Below are 20,095 nucleotides of genomic sequence, written 5' to 3' on the forward strand. Positions count from 1 at the left end.
GCTGTGGTTTCTTATGGAGCTGGATTGAGAAGTGTTGAGAATGTTGTAGGATTCTATGAAGTTCACTAGGTGTATGTTGACAATCTTGGTGGTGCCTTTGGGGGCAAATGTGAGGGGAGAGATGGGCCTGTAGGTCTTGCTGTCTGTTAGGTCTGCAAGGGGATGATTGGGAATGGCTTGGACTTCTGGCCATTTGCAATCATTGGGGAGGCGCCTGTTCCAAGGGTGCAGTTTATTGTCTGTCAGTTTTCTGGTGCAATGGCGGAGGCAGCCCTGTGGAAGATGTGCTGCGGGCAGGAGTCTGTGGATGCTACCGAGTCTATGCCCCTCATGGCGTTTGCAGTGTGTTCTATGGTGATAGGGGCACAGCAGAGGATGGTCTGTAGGGTGGATTTTTTGTTGGAAGGTCTTGGGTCGGATGCCTTGGTACTGTTCATCAAAGTTGGCATTGACTTTCCTGATCTAGTGGTAGAAGAGGGATCCAAGTTTCTTGCTAAGGTCCCGGGAGGGAGTGAGGACTGAGCTTTTGCTGGGGGGTCAGGTGAAATATTGTATGATGTTGATGAGTTCCCTGGATTTTCAGGAGTTGGAGAGGATACTGCCCTGGATGAAGTAGCATTTTTGTGGATCTGATGAGTTGGATAGTGTGCTGTAGTGTTGGTCCTGTAGGCGGTGCGTGTTTCCTGGGGTTTTGCTGATCCCTCCCAGCTTTCTCGACTTGTCAGCACAAGAGCTGTGAATCTTGTAGGTCCGTGATGAAACAGGTGACTTTTGTGATGTGTTGTATGTTGTACTTCTGGAGGGGTGCAAGCATGTTTCGGCAGATGTAGTCCCATTTGTGGAGTTAGTTCGCTGCAGAGTTTGTGTTACTCATGGTGGGGGGAGGAGTGCGGATTAGTGCAGAGGCAAGGGGCTCTTTGGTGATCTTGCACCAGTGTCTGCACAGGGTATGTGGTGTTGACTTGTGTATGGTGTGTTTTGAGAAGGAGAAGTGGACGCAGTGGTGGTCGGTCCAGAGAGGTTGTGTGGGTTGGCCTAGGCAAATGTTGTTACCACTGCAAAAGATGGGGTCAAGGGTATATCCCATCTTGTGAGTCGGGGTGATGACAAGTTGGTTCAATCTGATGTTGGCGAGGTTGTCTAGGAGGGCGGTGTAGTTAAGATGGTGGAGGTTTTTGAGGTGTATATTCTGGTCTTCAAGCAGTACGTAGTCAGAGGAGGCAAGGTAGTGGTGCGCTATGTGATCTGCGATGGTGTTGGTGAATGGTGTGGCAGATCCAGGATGTCTGTAGGCGAGGGTTCAACAAACAGTTGTTCTGGGGTTGACCGGGATCCGGGAGTGGACATGTTCCATATTGCGCAATGAGTTGATCATAATGGAGGTAGTCAGTTGGAGGCAGTTCCTGGAGAATGGTGGCAAGGCCTCCTTCAGGGTGATTGGGCCCGTATTTCCTCATGATCTTGTACCCGTTGGGGATGGCGTATGCAATGTCGGTTGCAGATGTGAGGAAGGCAACGTCACTTGTGCAAGAGGGTGTTGATGACCTCCCAGATTTCCATAACATGTCTGTGCAGGGAACGTGTTTTGAGGAGGATGCAGCTCAGGGGTTTGGGTACATTGGTATCCAGCCTGCTGACCGTAGCTGTCATTGTCCGGAGGTGGGTGAAGGTGCTTCGGCAGTGTCGACATGAGAATGGTGCTTGTGAGTTGCAAGGTGTTGAGAGCTGGCAGTTGTAGTAGCTTCCAAAGTTGCATGCATAGCGTGCTGGAGTTGTAGCGGTGGTGAGTTGGTGATCCAAAGTCCCTTGCGCTGGTTGTGGTCAGGTTGTGTAAGTGCCCCGATGGGTTTGACTTCAGCACACCAATGATACGGATACACAGCAGCCGCCATTGACCAGGGGTCGTGGGTAGGGAGAGCAGTTAGAAGGCAGGAACATGTGGGGGGGCTGGATGCAGAGGTATCTGCGGCGGAAGAGGGAAGGAAAAGACAGTGGGAATACAGAGAAAACTGGGTAAACGGCACAGACAGGCAAAAGAGGCGCTATCAGTCAAAGCACAAACACACAAGGGCCCAAAACAGTGAACAAGGCACAGACAGACCATGGGGGCCCAGACAATTGACCTCATTGGCAATATGCAGTGTACTAGTGGTACGGATAGTACCACACATCTAGTACACCACAGATATTTTCCGTTTCAGAGTGTAATAGGTCTCTGACATTTAGGGTCCGTTAATGCGCAATAATCAGTGTGACAGGCCTGCAAAAATGTCAATATTGTGGATATGCAAGCTAACTCCACGTCCCATTGCACTTTTGCTGATTTACAAATTGTCTTCAACCTGGTAATGTATCAGGTTGTCACGTCTCTACAGGAAATGTGTAACTTAGCTCAAGGAATAGTGGGATGCCGAATGGTTGACAGTCTCTCAGATTTACATATGTGTTCGGACGAATCAATTCTGCCATGTCAGGGAAGTTCTGTTGCCGTGGTTAATTGTAAGGCCATTTTGGTGCCTCAGTGTCTCCTTCTATATCTGGCACAGTGTCATTGCAGTACCACAAAAGTGTTTGTAGGACCTCATACATGAGACACAGGTTGAGTGATAATGGATGTGGTTGCAGGCACACTGGTGTGAAGCATGTTCATATTCCAACAAATGAGCAAATTGCTGTGTCTACGATATTTTTTACTTTAGGATGTGCCTTTGATGCCAGCCACCTGCACATGTTTCACATGTATATATACCTGAGGGATGTCAGCATTTGTATGATCTCACACATTCACCTAAGAATGACCCACATAAATGCAAGCTTGCAAGCAGAATTGCTTTTACCATTCACACACTCTTTGCAACTTTTGAACTGTTTGTCATACCAACATGGGACCTATTGTGCTATCTTAGCCATTGCTATTTCTGTCCTCCACACGGTACTAGTCACTTAATTGCTGTTGCCAGTTGCACATTGCATGCTGAGCTTGAAAAGTACATTTATTGATACAATAAAGCAAGTAGCAAGGTATGACGGCAGGCAAATAATCAAGAGACACTTACAGTAAGGATGAGGATGTCCATGCACAATCCATACAAAAAAACCTTTTCGGACATATAGGTGAGAGTAAGATTTAACTGTGAAGAAAGGAAGAGTTTCCATCATACATTCATCTCACAGAGGAAGGCCACAAATAATTAGGTGATAATCCAGTGACAATGAGAAATAGGACATTTACATTTTTAGGGTATGCTGTCAGTACAATGATCACCGGACAGTGTAGATTTAGGATCATTTGGCAATAGGTGATGCTAACGCGCCATTTTCCGGACGACTGGAAATTCATCTACATCATCTTCCTCAGATGTATGTGTTGTCTCAGCTGATGGTGTTATCAATGATCCTGTAGACACAGGAGGCATACTCACATCAGGAGCTGAAGATGTGGAAGGCAGATTTCCTGTCTCATTTCCCTGAGCCAAAAGGTAAGGCAGCAATGCCCTGAGCATGACTTGCTGGTTTGCCAGCACTGCCGCAACATCCCGTTGGTAGGCAGCCAAGGCGGTAAGGTATGTATCCTGTTTCTGACCCATGGCTTCAAGTATGTTCTGGATGGCCCTCAGCCTGTTGGCAACTTCAAGGGTGCCACTTGTGGTGGGCATTTGCTCGTGCCTCTGCTGCATGACAACAGATATGCCATTCAGGGCCTGACACAAGCCACGTTGTGGAGCATCGGTGCCTCTTCCATTTTCTGCACTGCCACAACCTGAGCTTAGACAACTGAGGACCCCCTCTAGGGTGGCTGCCATGCTCTCCATCCCTTTCCGCACCTCATGTACCAACTGGCTCTGCACTTCAACAACACGTTGTTCAAATACATTTAGCGTGTCCTGCGATTGGGGAGGTTCAGATGTTGTGGGAGATGGTGTACGAGGGTTTCCAGACAAGTCATGTGGAGACCCCACAATGCCGCTTGACCTTCTTGTGCCGGGAGAGGGTGTTTGAATCGATTGTAACAGCTCCTGGAGGAGGCCTTGGTCCAGGCCTGGCACACTGTCACCCTCCTCATCAGCCTCTTCAAACACAGGCTGCTGCTCATGAGTAGGTGTTGCATGCCCTGAAATGTAACAAAATGTAGGTTGATGCTCATGTTTGACATCTGGTCTCAAGATTCTACCTTTTGTGTTCACATCACTTTGTAACTATGATGTAGGTCAACAGAGCAAAGTTCAAGCTATACATCATCAGATAAGATTTTCAAATTTTGGTTACAAAATGTCCTAGTTGCGTTTAAAATATGTTTCCTATCACATGGCACATGGCCAGACAGGCCAGGCCTGAAGCAGTGCATGCACCTTTGCACCATGGTGCAAGGGTGCCTGAGTTGCAGGGGATGATTGTTTGTGTGCATGGAAGGGAAACCTTCCTGCATGAACCAGTCACAAAATGCTTTTTCCTCTTTCTAAGTGTACTGTTGAATGCAACACATTTATGTAGAGGATAGACCAGAGGGAACAAAAATAATTATCCTGGTTGTGCCTCCCGTACGCCTCCCCTTGTGAGGCATATGTTTATTGCACTGCCTCAGAGTTACAATTTCACGTTGATCTTGGGCATTGTCAATTGGACTAGGATGTTTCTGGGAGCACCCCCAGCAACACCCATGGAATACCCCTTTCACGCACTTTAATGCGTGAATGATGCCAATTGCATTTTTTGGTGAACCATGTGACGTGGCTTTCCTTGCCCTATTATTATGCCTGTAGCACATTGTGCCACCAGTACATAATAAGAGTGACATCCTGGCAGCACAGTGGTGCCAGTCCAGCATCATAAATGAGGCACCCTATGTCTGTTGTAGGGTGTTGTGGGGCTTGTATTTCATATGGGTTCTGTTGTGTTTGCACCTGCATGTGGCAATTCACAGGTGTGGCAGTGGGCTAGTACTGCGCTTTTGACATATGTATTGTGATGTACATGAGAGACCTGGATTGAACTGTGCAACATCTGACTGTCCAGAGTACAAGGCTTTTATGTGACACTTCACTGTTATTGACATGCATGACTTCCCTTTGCACAATGCATGTCACTAATGAGGCCTGGTACCTTAGTAAATGCACTGCACAACATTAACTTGTTACCAACATTGCCCCTTGTAACAACTTACCCTGTGTGTCTTGCAGTTCCTCATACTCAGCACTCTCCTGTCCTGGAAGTCCTGCCACCAACTCATCTGGGATGACAGCCGCAACCCGCTCCTCAAGGGCATCCAGCTCTTCCTGGTGTGCTGGGCTGCCTCCTCCAGTCTTCATTGCTTCCTTCCGATGTTGTGCCATTTTTTCTTTTGTCCTGCGCTTGATGTCATGCCAGCGTTTCTTTATATCGGTCGCTGTCCTCTTTGATTGGGCCACACAGTTGACCTTTGTCAATATGGACTGCCAAATGGCCTCTTTTTTAGATAATGGCAACTTTGAGTTGACAAACAGCTGGTGTTGGTGGTCTGTTACCTCATTAATGAGTATTTCGTTTTCCTCCACACTGAAATTTACTTTCCTCTTCCTCTTCCCCTGGGTTTCGGGCTGGACATCCTGGCTGGCATGTGGGAGGTTATCTTGACTGCTGTTGTCTCCTTCATACTCCATGGTAGTTATATTTGCCTCAAGAAATGAGTTTATAGGTGGATGCGTGTATTTTTAGCTATTTTCCGAATACTGACGCAACGTAAAAGTGGTGCAGGGCAAGGTTGACTTGCGTCAGAATACGTGAATCTGACTTACGACACTTTTTCAGCAGTTGCGTCAGTTTTGGTTACGTCAAGACGGCAGCGTCTGCGTGTGTTTTTTTTTACTTTCATCATCACTTACGACATGATGCGCCAAACCATAAATTTGACGCATCGATGTCGGAAAAAAGTGACGCAGCATGTCGTACGGAATTGTGACGCATCTCTGCGCCAGCGCAGAGTTGCGTCACTTTTCATAAATGAGGCCCTTAGTGTCTAAAATACTGTAAAATGTGTGCATATATGTATTTTACACTTTATAAAAAAGGCACGATCATTGCGGTTAACGAAGTCATCGTGACTCTTGTACTAATCGCAAAGACGGAAAGTAGGGTTCAAACACACATTAAAAAAATACTAGATAAATAAGTGTACAAATACGTTTTTTAAGCAGTGATGTAGTTAAGTATTGTGTGTATTGTAATACTTAAAATGAAATTTTAAAGTTAAAATGTTTTAATGCAGTGATGGTCAATGAATGTCTGATTTTGTTTTGCGATTTCATGACATGATCGCGATCATCACAATGTTGTACAGATTTAAAAATAAATAAATAAAATATTTAACAAGAAAACACACACACTTTTGGTCTCTTGGGTGGCTCTGACAAGAGCCTTTGTGTTGAGAGTGTGTATAAGACTACTACAGATAAGACTGTATGTAGAGATTCAGGTTGCTTAGAAACACCCTGATCCCTTCATCTGTATAGTGAACACCATCACTTCTATAGATTCCATGCATGTTAAAACGCAGGCCTTGTTATGGTCTCTTAGGAAAGCAGGAACAGTTGTATTTATATGTTTATTTATATGTTTCCTGGCTTTGTCAATCTATGAACAGAATTGAGTTGACCTCTTCCATTTCTATCTTTGGCATATATTAGAGTACACCAAGACAGTGTGAGGAAAAAACAGCATAAATTCAGCAGAGTTATTCTTCATTAGGATTTCCAGCCCTACTCCAGTCAATTTACCGAGGTCATTGCCACCACAGTGCACAATCATGAGGTGAGGAGCTCGACAATCCACAATGGTTTTAACCAAAGCCAGCAACTGATGAAACTTTAACCCTCTCAAGTCAAACCAAGTAATCTACACATAAATACCTCTCTTTTTGCAGCCTCTTTAGCCTATTAGACATTGCTGTCGCCAACAATCCACACTGTAAGCATTTTGAAGTAAAGAGGCAATAGAAGTGAGGAGAAGGCTGGAGCTGAAGGAGGTAGTTTTCCAAATCAAAAACAGTTAAAATGGAGGAATTTTCTTAAAAAAACAAACAAAAAAAACATATATTTCATTGTATGCTGTCTGCATGTAAGTAAAAACAATTAGTGTGGTGGATTCAATAGCTAGAAGTCATATTATTGGCTGTTGTTTAAAAAAGAAATGCAATACAGACATGGATATGCTTTTGAATCTGTGGAGTCAACCACACCTGCTGTATCTCATTTGGAAGTAGCATGGTCCTTCTAGAATGTGTTGTGAACTTGTGATCTACTGGTTCCACTGGGTTGCTAGGTACACTGAGATAAGAGTGTATTGGTAGGGAAGGGTGTAAAAGAGACAACACTTTAAAATAAGTTGAAGAGTTATAACACAATTTAAGTAATGGTAAACTTTAATTTTCAACTCAGGACCATGTAATACTCTGTTGTGCAGTATTTAAATGTAATAATACCAGAAGCTAAATATCAGTTTGGACTTCCATTTTTTTCACGATTACTCCGCGATCATCGTGAAAATATTGCCAACATGTGAAGACAGGAACCTCGTTTTGAAAGAAAGGGAAAGGGTTAACAGATACTAACCATTGACAAGTATAGCTAGAGTAGTCTAAAATGAAGGACATGATTTCGTTTGCTGCCTTTCTCATGATCATAGAGTGGAAAGTTGAAGAGGTTGCCATTTTATAGTTGCTTTGTATGAGAGTCGTGTACCATTCTTGTGCTTAGTTTTTACAAATCTTAAGACTGTCAAAACTATCCAAAAAGAGCTAAAACAGGAATATAATCTTTGAACTCAATTCACTGATATGTACATAGCTTTTTAATTATTTAAAACATTTTCATTTGAATTGAAGAAGTTATATGGGAGTTAGATAAAAAAGTATGACAGTGACATGAAAAAAATATATTCGATGAACTGTATCTGGCACAGGGTATGTGTTAACATGTTAGTAGTGTTGAAAGTTACAATGAGCAATGCCTTTAAAAATTACAATGTTTTAAATGTATTAGCATCATGTGCAGAACATACAGATCTATGTTATTTGCATTCTGGGAATCGTAGTACTCTTAGTCACATTGTTAAACAGCAGAAGTGTAGTCATGAATAAGAGCGGAATAAGAAAATGTGCTGCACCTTTATGTGAATTATAAAGTTGTAATTCTTGTTAGGTATGTATTAGGAAGTGTTTGTCAATGTGTATTTTATATTATGTGACCGGGCTATATAAGTTTAGGGTGTGAGATATGGTTTTTCTGGTTGCAGATAGTTAGGTGTACGATGAGACTCTTGAATTTACTTAAAGATGTAGAGAACTAGATATTTTAGGAAAGATGGCCTGAAGGTGTATATCTATTATGAAATCACATATGTGTTTACATGATGATCTATGTTCTTTAAGGCTGTTGACATTTGTATGTATATGGTGAGAGTGGTGCATTTCTCTAAACATGCTCTTTTTAAAATTGAGGAGGGTTAGTAGTGCGGAATGTCTCTTCGGAGTTATTGTGCCAGCTTCACTTGGTGTGTAACTTTTCTTTGAGAAATGCTGAATATATGTTTTAAAGACACTATAGATTTCGATAAATAATACAGGTATGCCATTAGAGAAAAGGTTTTGTGCTTTGAAAAAGTGAGAATTGTTGTTTTCAGTTTTAGAAAGTTACTGATGCATGAGCATGCTGAGTAACAGAGCAATGAATGTTCCTAGACAGACATGTCTGCAATTATATATCAAGTGTGATATGTAGACTTCTCTCACACATAGCTCAGTAGAAAAGGATAGATACACTAAATTAGTTGGTTTGATACTGACAGAATGACTTAAACAACGAGTCACAGATATAGTCACAGCTTTTATGTTTCTAACAGCAATAGAGGTACTTTCACGGTTTGCTAGGTACTACTCAGGCACTCATCCAATCATCCAGCCACTACTCAGATATTCATCAAAGCATTCACACACTATCCACACACTTATTTAATCACCCAGGCACTACACATGCACCCTTGCAATCACACAGGCCCTAATTATGTAGTCATTGAACTATGCAGTCGCTACACATGCATTCATTCAATCACCCAGGCACTTACCATTCACTTATACGATCACCAAGGCTGTACCTATGCAGTCATTCGAACACCTGGACACAACCCATGCACTCATTCAAATATCCGCTTACAAGCCATGCACTCATCTAAATTCTGAGGCACAACCCATGCAATCATCCAAACACTCATGTACTATTCATGCACTCATCTAATTATGCTGGGAACACAATCACAGCGAATGTATAACCCATACAGTACCTATGCACTCATTCAATTACTGAGTCAATACTCTTGCACTAATACAATCACCCTAAAGGTACACTTGCTTTCATCCAATCAATAAAGCTTTAACAATGGACTCATGCATTCAGTCAATCAAGGGAAATTGTAAGCACACTACTCACCTGTGAGGGTCTGAAGGCGCTAGGGGGGGATCAGCAGTTCCGTTCAGTCGAAGAGCCAGGTCTTGATAGCCTTTTTGAAGGTGTTCAGGGCGGGGGTGCATCTGATGTCGATAGGGAGCTTGTTGCAGGTCTTGGCCGTGATGTAGGAGAAGGCTCTGCCCGCTTTTCTGGCTTTGTGGATGCGTGGGGTGTCGGCGAGGGTGAGGTGGGTAGAGCGGAGGTTTCTTTTGGGTATGTGGAAGACGATTCTCTCATTGAGGTATTGGGATCCTGTGTTATGCAGACATTTGTAGGCGTGGGTGAGTATCTTGAAGATGACTCTCTACTTGATGGGGAGCCAGTGGAGGTTCTGTAGGTGTTGGCTGATGTGTTTGTGTTGGGGGATGCCAAGGATGAGTCTGGCTGCGGTGTTCTGTATTGTCTGGAGCTTGCGGATTAGAGACTTGTTGATGCCAGCGTAGAGGGTGTTTCCGTAGTCCAATCTGGTGATTATGAGTGCGTGCGTGACTGTCTTCCTTGACTCGGGGGGGATCCATTTGAAGGTCTTCAGGAGGATGTTGAAGCAGCTGGAAGCAACGGCATTAACCTGCTTGTTCATGGAGAGGGAGGAGTCGAGTATGATGCCAAGGTTTCTGGTGTGGTCCGTGGGGGTCAGAGGGCTGCCATGGACGGCGGGCCACCAGGTGTTATTCCATGCTGACAGAGTGGTTCCGAGTACGAGGACTTCTTTCTTCTCCGAGTTGAGCTTCAAACAGCTGTTGCTCATTCAGGTTGCGACGTCCTGCATTCCTTCCTGGAAGTTGAGTCTGGTGGTGGGGGGGTCCTTGGTGAGGGAGTTGATGAGCTGGGTGTCATTGGCATAGAATACTATGCTTGGGCCGTCCTGTCCGACGATGGCGGCGAGGGGGGCCATGTAGATGTTGAAAAGGGTTGGGCTGAGAGATGAGCTCTGAGGTACACTGTAGTTGATTTCCCTGGGTTAGGAGAGAAAGTGTGGCAGTCTGATTATTTGGCTTCTGCTGGTGAGGAACGAGCGGATCCAGTAGAGGGCGGTTCCTTGTATGCCGGCGTCATGGAGCCTGGCAGTGAGTGTGCATTGGGATACAGTGTTGAATGCTGCTGACAGGTCAAGTAGGATCAGGGCTGCGGTGTAACATTGGTCGAGGAGGGTGCAGATGTCATCTGTGGCGGCAAGTAGAGCGGTCTCAGAGCTAAGGTTGCTGCAGAATCTGGATTGGGAGGGGTCGTGGATGGAGTTGTCTTTGATGAACTTTGTTAGCTGTGCATTGACGGTCTTCTCAGCGACTTTTGCCGTGAAGGGGAGGAGGGAGATGGGCCAGTAGTTTTTGTGGTCCATGGGATCTGCTGAGGGTTTCTTAAGCAGGGGTCTTACTTCTGCGCATTTACAGTCATCGGGGAAGGTGCCGTTCATGAAGGTGGCATTGATGGTGTGTTGTAATTGTGGTGCGATGGTGGTGGCAGCGCTTTAGTAGATGTGTGGTGGAAGAGGGTCCGAGGGGGCCCCCCTAGGAGATGCCTTTCATGGTCGATGCTGTCTCTTCGGTTGTGATCGGTGTCCAGGAGACGATGGTGGGCTGGCTAGGTTTGTCGGAGGGGGCAGTGGTTGCGCCGTCAGGTGTTTGGTCATTGAAGTTGTCATGGAGGTTCCTGATTTTCAGATGGAAGTACGATCTGAGCTTATCGCAGAGGTCCTGGGAGGGGGTGATGTCTGTGGTTTCGCTGGGGGCCTTGGTGAATTCCTGGATGACGTTGAAGAGCTCCTTGGAGTTACTGGCATTGGTGAGAATTTTGTTTAGGATGAAGGTTCTTTTGGTGGTTCTGATGTGTTGGTGGTATTCTGTCATTGCGTTTTTGTAGGTGGTGCAGTTCTCGGGCATCTTGTTGTTTCTCCAGTTCTTCTCTAGGCGCCTGAAGCTGCGTCTGGCTTCTTGGAGGTTGGGGGTAAACAAGGTGGCTTTCTTGTGGTGATGTCTGTCAGAGTTACGCAGCGGGGCGAGCTTGCCTGCGCAGCTGGAGATCCAAGTCTGAATTTTCCTGGCTGTAATGTTGACGTCAGTTGTGGCAGTCGGGGTGTAGCGGGTGAGGGTGGAGTTGAGGTACTCATCGGTGACTTTGTTCCAGTTTCTTTGCAGAGAGCGCGGAGCAGGTCTGGGTGGCTTGGGTTTTTCGACGAGGAAGTGTACACAGTGGTGGTCAGTCCGTGGGGGTTGTGTAGTGTGGCTGAAGTGGGTTCTGTTTCCCCCTGTGAAGATGGGGTAGAGGGTGAGTCCTGCCTTGTGGGTGGGTGTGGTGATGAGTTGTCTGAGTCCGATGTTGGCGAGGTTGTAAAGGAGGGTGGTGGAGTTGTGGTCGCTGGGGTTGTTGAGGTGGAAGTTCAGGTCTCCGATGAGTCTGTGGTCTAGGATGTGATGGTGTGGGGTGCAATGAGGATGGTGATAGTGGAGGCAAAGTAGGCACAGGGGCTGAGGGGTCTGTAGGCAAGGATGCCGAGGAGTGTGGAGTTGGGGCTGATCTGGACCTGGAAGTGCAGGAGTTTGGCAGCGTAGGAAGTGTCACACAATGACAAGTCCTCCTCCCGGGTGGTTTGGGTGGTCCTTCCTCTGGATCTTGTATCCATCCAGGATGACGATGGAGATGTCTGGGGCAAAGGAGGCGTTGGTCCAGGTTTCTGTGAAGAATGCAACATCTAGTGAGAGGGTGTCAAGGAGGTTCCAGATCTCTATGGCTTGTCTGTGCATGGAGTGCATGTTGAGGAGGATGCACTTCAGGGCGTCAGCGGTGTTGGCGGCGAGGGCGTGGTGAACATCTGGCATCAGTGATTGCAGGAGAACTGGCCATGGGTTGTGTTCAGAGTGGACTGCTGGCAGTTGTTGTCACAAAGATGGACACACCTTAACCAGGTTACAGACCTTAACCAGGCTACAGAAGCAGTTTAAGGAAATCTGAGTAATGATAGTTTGTAGTAGAGACATGGTAAACCTACTGAGAAATATGAAGAAGTATAGAAGAAGGAGTGAGGCACTGAAACAGAAAGAAAGTTTAGGGAGTAGTTGATAACTCCTGTGCACTGAAGAGGAAACTTTTCATTTTGATTATAAATAGAATGAAGATTGTTGACAACATAGTGTTGTACAGGAAGAGACAAAACCAGAAGAAAAGATTAGTAATTAGAACTAACTTTAGTACAGTTTTAGTGGAGAATGGATACCTGCTTCTACTACAGAGCCTTTAATGAAGGAAGCTATCTCCAGGATAAAACATTTGTTTATGTTATTAATGAAAAAGGATGATGTTATGAAATGAAGAATGGCACTCTTCTAGCGAAAAAAGTGATGGTGTCTGGAAATGTAGAACAAATTATTGTAGAAGATATACAGGGAGGGCTTAGTCAGGCCCTATATAGAAATGGAATTGGAGTAGTGTTTGTAGTATTTGACAGCAATCAATTGATATACTAAGAAACGTTCTATATATCTTTCAAAGGCAAAGTTTAAAAGAGAAAACAAGTACTTTACAAGGTTTGGATCCTTGCAATGATAGGAAGCATACAATTTGGAGGGACACTCAGTACCTTGTTTATCAAAGATAGTGCGCCAAAGCACCTTTCATTATTTCAGGATGTAAACTGTACACCTCTTAACAATGTGAACTTTAGTTAGGAGCTTGTACTATGTGACAATTCCTCCTATATGTTTAGAAGAAATGAATAAAGCACTCCTGGCTGTGTCGGCTTTTTGAAAGCTCGTTGTAAGGTTTCGTAACACCATGTGATACTATTATTATGGTCTGGTGTTTTTTTATCAAGGTTTTTGTTATCAAGGTATAATCTTTTAAAATAATGTATTACTGCTTGCTTGCATGCATTGATTCTCCTGTACTTTCTAACATCTTTGAAGCTGGAAAAATGTATTCTATTTAAATTGTTTTTATCATTGTGCTTTTATGATTTTATGACCTGAAATCGACTAAAGCTGATTTGATTTGATTTGAATAGAGCACTTCTGTGGCAGAGGTAGACAAGGTTTGTGATGATGTGCAGTTTTGTTTCTTTTGTCCATGTTGTCGACACACTCACTTCAAGATTCAAACATGGACTGTTGACTTGTATTTAAAAAGTGAAAAAGAAAATAATGATAACTTGCTAAAGATTGTGGTGCACTTATTTGTAGAGGAACTCTTTGTCTTGTCCACACATCAAGTTATATGTAAGTACTGTTACAATACATTAGAGGATAATAGAATGCCAGCTAGAGCTGTACATTTTTTAATTGACATGTTTTTATTAGGGTTTTTCATGTAATGCATTACAAGTAACAATCATCAGTATAAGCGTAAGTTATTGTACCATAGCACATCATAACATCATGGACCTTTAAGGAAGTTAGCGTGTGCGTGTGCTGTAGTCCGTCAGTGGCTAAGATCTCCTGTGGTGTCTTGAGAGACTCGTCTTCCCAGTGGTCGGCTCTATCTGGCCCCCATGTATATCGTCCTGGTCGTGCCTACATTTTCCGTCTCGGTCGGGGGTCAGCTGCACCTCCCCACCGTGGTCCGAGCTGCGGTCCCTTCCTTCCCGGATTCCCTGTCATGTCATGTAACTACAAACAACGGTGTGTAAACCGCTAACTGGGGCACTTGCTGCCTACGGGGCGGCTTGAGAAGGGCCCTTGAGTAGGGGAGGGGCCTCGGAACTGGGTAGAGTTGGGGAGGGAAGGAGGTAGTGTGGGAAGTATGGGGGGAGGAGAGAGTGCGGGGTCGGCAGACGAGAGAATCTCGTGGTAGATTATGTATGGACTGGTGGTAGGTGTGTGTGGTGTGCTCCGGGGATCCCTGGGGGGGGGCGGCGGGCCCGCTACTTGGCATGAGGTGGGGGGATCGGGTTCATACTTGCCCTCGTGCCTAGGCATGTTACCTGCCTTATGGGTCGCCTGTATCCCCTGTCGCTTCGGGGCAGTCGGGGGGGGCGCCGGGGCGCGGAGGGCGGATTGTGTCAGGTCTGGGGTTTCCCCCGTCGCTCCTGTTTGCTTAAAAAGGATGAGGAGCTGAGCCCACTCCATAGATATCGGGTGTTTGCAGGCGCCTTTTGCCTCCTCCTCTCGCAGCAGCTCCTCCTCTGCTGCACCCCACTTGAGCACCGCGCCCACCCATGCCGGACTGGATGGCCCCTCCGGGGCCCTCCAATGCATCGCGATGTTCCTCTTCGCGAGGAGAAGGGCCAAGGAAATTAACTTCCCGGGTACCTTCGCGGATTTTCTCCTCGGGGTCATCCCCAACGCGCATTCCTCCCAGGTGGTGGCGGACGGGAGTTCGGTTGTTGCTTGAATGGCTTGGTGTACTCCCCCCCCAGAAACATTGTATGGACGGGCAGGCCCAGAACATATGTTTGAAATCGGCGTCTACCTGGTGGCAGCGGGGACATTCAAATCGTGTATCGGGGTAAAACCGGTGGAGCTTGTCCGGGGTGAGGTATGCCCGGTGTAGGATATTAAATTGGATATTTTTAAAACGCGCGTTCCTGGACACCTTTTTAGGAGACTCCAGGGCTTTACGCCACTCCGCGTCGTTGAATACTCTGCCGGCGTCGTTTTCCCATGTTTCTCGGAGTTTGTCTAGGGTGACGTCTGTGAGCTCCCGGATCGCTTTATACAGCCAGGTGATGAGGTGGCTGCCCGCCCCCATCCGCAGCACTGTGTGCAGCACCGGATGCGTCGGGGGTTCCCCATCGCGTGTGTGCCAGAATTGGCCACCACTCTCCAGAAGCTGTCTGTGTTTCAAAAACTGCCCTTGGGGGAGGTCATGCCACTCCACTAGCTGTGCGTACGTCCTCAGCTGTCCCTCTTGGAACAACGCCTCCATCTCTGTGACCCCGTGATCCGTCCACACCCGGAGGGCCTCCGCGGTGTAGTATCCGCTCCGTCGGGGGAAGCCCACAAGGGGGAGCAGAGGGGAATATATTGGCCGGCCCCTTGACATGCGGTGGATCCTCATCATGCATCTGCGGGCTATAGCAACCTGGAGCGGGTGTGTACGTGCCGGTTTGGAGCCCGGCATGAGTAGTCGCCGGATCACCGGCAGAGGAAGTTTGCCGCCCTCCGTGATCGTCTCCCCTACATGTCGTTCCGCCGTCCAGTGGGACAGCCACTGGAGCTGTGCCGCGAGAAAATACGATTCAAAGGATGGTGCTCCCAGGCCGCCAGCGGTCGTGGGGAGGAACAGTGTGCGCAGCGCTACTCGGTGTCGGCCGCCCCCCCATATCAGGGCTGTCAGCAACGCGTCTAGTTCCCGGAAGAAGGAACGCGGCGGTATGATGGGGAGGTTCGCGAAGTAGTAGAGCATCCTTGGGACCATGATCATTTTTGCCAGAGCAACGCGCCCTATGGCAATGTCTTCCAAAACCCTACTGCCGAACGCAGGCCTGTCAGTGCCCTTTGGTGGTTCCCCTCAAAGAGGTCTCTGGGGGAGTGATATAGGCGCACCCCCAAGTATCTGGGGGCCGTCCCGTCCCATCGCAGTGCCTGATCGCCCAACGTGATCTCTAGGGGTTCCGTGTGGGTGCCCAGAGGGAAAATGGACGATTTCTCCCAGTTGACCCGGAGTCCCGAGAGTTCCTCGTATTCTCGCAACGTTGCCCAGATGGGCGTGAGGTTGGCCGAGATATCACGGACATATATCAGGAGGTCGTCCGCATATAACGACACACAGTGGGTGACGTCCGCTATGGGTATCCCCCATGCGCCCCCCTCCCGTCGTAGTCTTATGGCCAGAGGTTCCATTGCTAGGGCGAAAAGGAGAGGAGAGAGGGGGCATCCCTGCCGGGTCCCGCGGGTCACTGGAAACGGAGCCGATATAAGTTTGCCGAGTCTCACTCTGGAGGTGAGGCCTCTGTACAGCAGCCGGGTAAAGGCCAGCAGCGTGGGCCCCACACCCACGAGCCGCAGAACCTCGAAGAGGTACGGCCACAGCAGGGTATCGAACGCCTTCTCCAGGTCCAGGACCAGACACGCCGCCCGGGGATATCGTTCTTTCGTCTGATCCTGAATGTGGAAGAGGCGACGCAAATTATGTGAGGTGTTACGCCAGGGAACGAATCCACACTGGTCCGCGTGCACCAGTGCGGGAAGGATTTGGCTGTAACGATCCGCTAAGATTTTCCCGAGGATCTTGCAGTCCGTGTTCAAAAGCGTTATCGGCCGGTAGGACGCCGGGAGCTCAGGGTCTCTGTATGGCTTCAAGAAGGTCACTAATATCGACGTCCGCATCGAGTCCGGGAGCATTTGGTGGGCCACCGCCTCTTCGTATATGGAGACCAGCCGCGGTGCCAAGAGCATCGCGAACGTGTGGTAGTACTCGACCGCGAATCCGTCCGTGCCCGGTGCTTTCCCGCGCGCTAGGGCTTTAATTGCTTGCTTTACATCGACCGGTTTGAGTTTCTTGTCTAGGTCTTTCCCGATTGCGGGGGGGGATCTGGGGTAGGGTCAAGCCATCTAGGAATCCGGCAAGATCTCCCGCGGGTCCGACCCGTGGGGATCGGTACAGGGTCGCGTAGTACGTGCGGAAGATGTGCAGGATATCCGTCTGTGTACCTTTGAGTTGCCCGTCCGGGGTCCGGAGTTCAGTGATTGGGCGCGGCACTGTGTCTTGCTTAGCTAGCCAAGCCAGTAGGGATCCCGCCCTATTCCCCTCTTTGTGTGTCCGAGCCGCATATGCTCGAAAGTTATATTTGCGCAGATCTCGCATCGCCGTGGCATGGGAGGATTTGGCCGCTGATAGTTGCGCCTCGGTGGCGGCTCCTTGGTCTACTCTCCTCGTGAGTTCCGCGAGCCGGGTCTCCGCCCCTTGCAATGCCCTGTCTAGCATTCTTCTGACACCCACTACTTGTTGAATGCAGTGGCCTCTGGCGCTTACTTTGAATGCATCCCATTCAAATGATCGTGCGGATGCCGTGTTCGTTTTGTCTAAAGTGGCCCTGCATAAATTCCTCAAGGTTTTGGCGGAATACCGGGTCTGTCAGGCATTCTCGGGGCATCCTCCATGTTGGGATTGGGGGGTGAGGGGGTTTCCATCGGAGGACCGCCGTGTGTGCATCGTGATCCGACACTACTCTGCCTAGGTAGTCCGACTCCTGTACTGTGGATAAGAGCGACGCGGAACATAGGAATCTGTCTAACCGGACCCTCAGATCGTGTGGGATCGAGTGAAAGGAGTACAGCTTTGTGGTGGGATGGCGTGTTCTCCAAATGTCTGTTAGTCCCCATCTGTCTGCCCAGTTGCGAAGGTCTGTGGCTTGTTTGTATGCTGGCGAGTGGGCTTGTGGCGGGTGCGAGCGGTCGAGGTGTGGATCCAGGGTGCAATTGTAATCCCCTCCCAAGAGCCATGGGACTGATGTGTTGGGGGCCAATGTGTGGGTGAGTTTGCCCCAGAAACCCTCCTGTTCTGTGTTAGGGGCGTATATACTCCCTATCAGTAGTTGTTGGCCCTCTAGCAGTCCCGTCAATAGTGCATAGCGGCCCTCTTTATCCACAAGTCTGTTTTGCTCCTTAAAGGGCACCCCCGGTCTGATCCAAACGAGCGCACCCCTAGCGAACGCGGAGTAGGTCGTGGCACAGATGATGCCTCGCCATTTTCTCTGTAGTCGGTCCGCCTCCCCTGCCGTCAGATGCGTTTCTTGTAAGAGTGCTATCTGGGCCTTTTGTCGCTTGATGTAGGCATAAACGGAATATCGCTTGCGGGCTGTATGCATCCCCCGAACATTAAGTGTCAGGAATTTTATGTCCGTGTTGGGAGAGTTGTGAGATATGTTGCGGGAGGTCATGTGTATACGTCCTTGTTGCAGTGTGGGCTCTTCGGCCGTCGCACCCAGCCCCTCGCCCACCACCTATCGTCAGTCTGTGTATTGCCTCGTCTGTGAAGGTTGTCTTGCCCGCTCTGGGAATGACAGGGAAGGAACATAGGGGGTAAGGAAATGAACTGTAACAAGGGTGGGAAACAGTCCCAATGCTGGGGGCGCATCGTGCGAAGCGATGCGCCCAAACTGGTTGCCATGGTGTAGCTTTAGTTCGTAAGCGCGGGGGTGGTGAATCCAGTGGCTGCCGATTCCCGCTCCGGCGGTTGCCCGTAAATCATTGGTATCTATACATGTCCTGCCCGGTGTCGGGCTCCGTGGTTATTCTGTTCCACGTGGTCTGCCGGGCCGTTCGTGCTCGTTTTGTCGCCGACCCGATCTGTGGGCCCCTCGTCAGATGAGTGTGTCCGCGGTCTGGGGGGTCACCACAGGGGGTGTCATCGAGCCCTCTCGTGATCCTGGCGTTGCGCTCTTTTCGTCATCTGAGCTAAAGATGTGAGGGCCTCGCTCCGAGTCCGAGCCCCTATCCTGGGGACTCAGGGTGGCCACCGCCTGGAGTGCCCTCCGCCGCTCCGCGATTATCTGTGCGAGGTCTGGAGAGCTGGCGGTGGTAGTTCCAGTCTGTCTGTTAAGCGGCGTGGAGGACGCCCTACGGGTCCGGCGGCCCGGGCGCACGGGTTTCATGGTCAGGCGAGGGCCGGGGCCATCCCCGGGTTGTCGTGTGTGCTGCTCCGCCCAGGCCACCGCGTCACCCGGGTCCGTGAAGGAGTGTGTCTCGCCTCCATAGATGATCTTGAGGCGGGCCGGGAAAAGGAGCGCATATTGTATGTTCTTCGAGCGCAGGGTACGCTTCACTGCCAGGAAGGTGGCCCGTTGCTGCTGGACCGCACGGGAGTAGTCCGGAAACAGCATAACTTGTTTGTCTTCCAGCTGCAGCCGTCCCCACTGTCTGGCTGCCCGTAGGATAGCGTCCCGGTCCTGATAATGGAGGAGTTTGAGCAAGAAGGGGCGAGGGGGCATACCCGGTTGCGGTCTGCGGGCCGGCACTCTGTGGGCCCTTTCCACGGAGAAAAACGCGGTGAGTGCGTCTGCGGGTGTGAATCTGGCTATCCAGTCCGAGATGTATTTGACCGGATTGGGCCCTTCGATGCCTTCCGGCAAGTTCATGATCCGGATGTTGCTCCGCCTGGAGCGCCCTTCCAAATCATCTGTCTTAGTCTCCAATACCTTTATCCTAGCGAGTAGGTCCTGGAGCGTGTTGTCGTGCTTTTGCACCTGCGGTTCCAGTGTTTGGAGAACGTGCGCGCTGTGCGCCACTTTGTCCGCCAGTTTCCTGTGGTCGTCGCGAAGGAGGCCCAGGTCCGATGACAGCTCGCCGAATCTCCCCTCTAGTGCCACTCGAGATTGTTCTATGGCTGCCAGGACCTGGTCCAGTTTTCTTGACGTGGGGTCATCCTTGACGGGCTCCGTGCTGTGGGGGGGCCTCGCCGGCGTCGACTCGGTCGTCCTAGTCTGGTGAGAGGCCGGCGGCATCCCTGCCGTTTTTTGACAACCCATCATGGGAGGGGGGGAGATCCTTCCGCGTCTGTGAATACGTCCGCTCACCGATGCCCACACGCTGGTTGGTCCGGTAGGCCCGCTCTTCTCGCCGTCGTGGCAGGTCAGGCGGCCATCCCCATCGGGCCGCGCCCCACCGTCTCGTCAGGAAGTGCACCACCTGTGTTCCTCCTGTCCTCGGCTCGGTCACGGGGCTGGTGCACGGGACGCCCGCGACCCCGCA

This window comes from Triturus cristatus, chromosome 2_2 (assembly GCF_964204655.1).
Source record: "Triturus cristatus chromosome 2_2, aTriCri1.1, whole genome shotgun sequence".
Classification (NCBI taxonomy): Eukaryota; Metazoa; Chordata; class Amphibia; order Caudata; family Salamandridae; genus Triturus; species Triturus cristatus.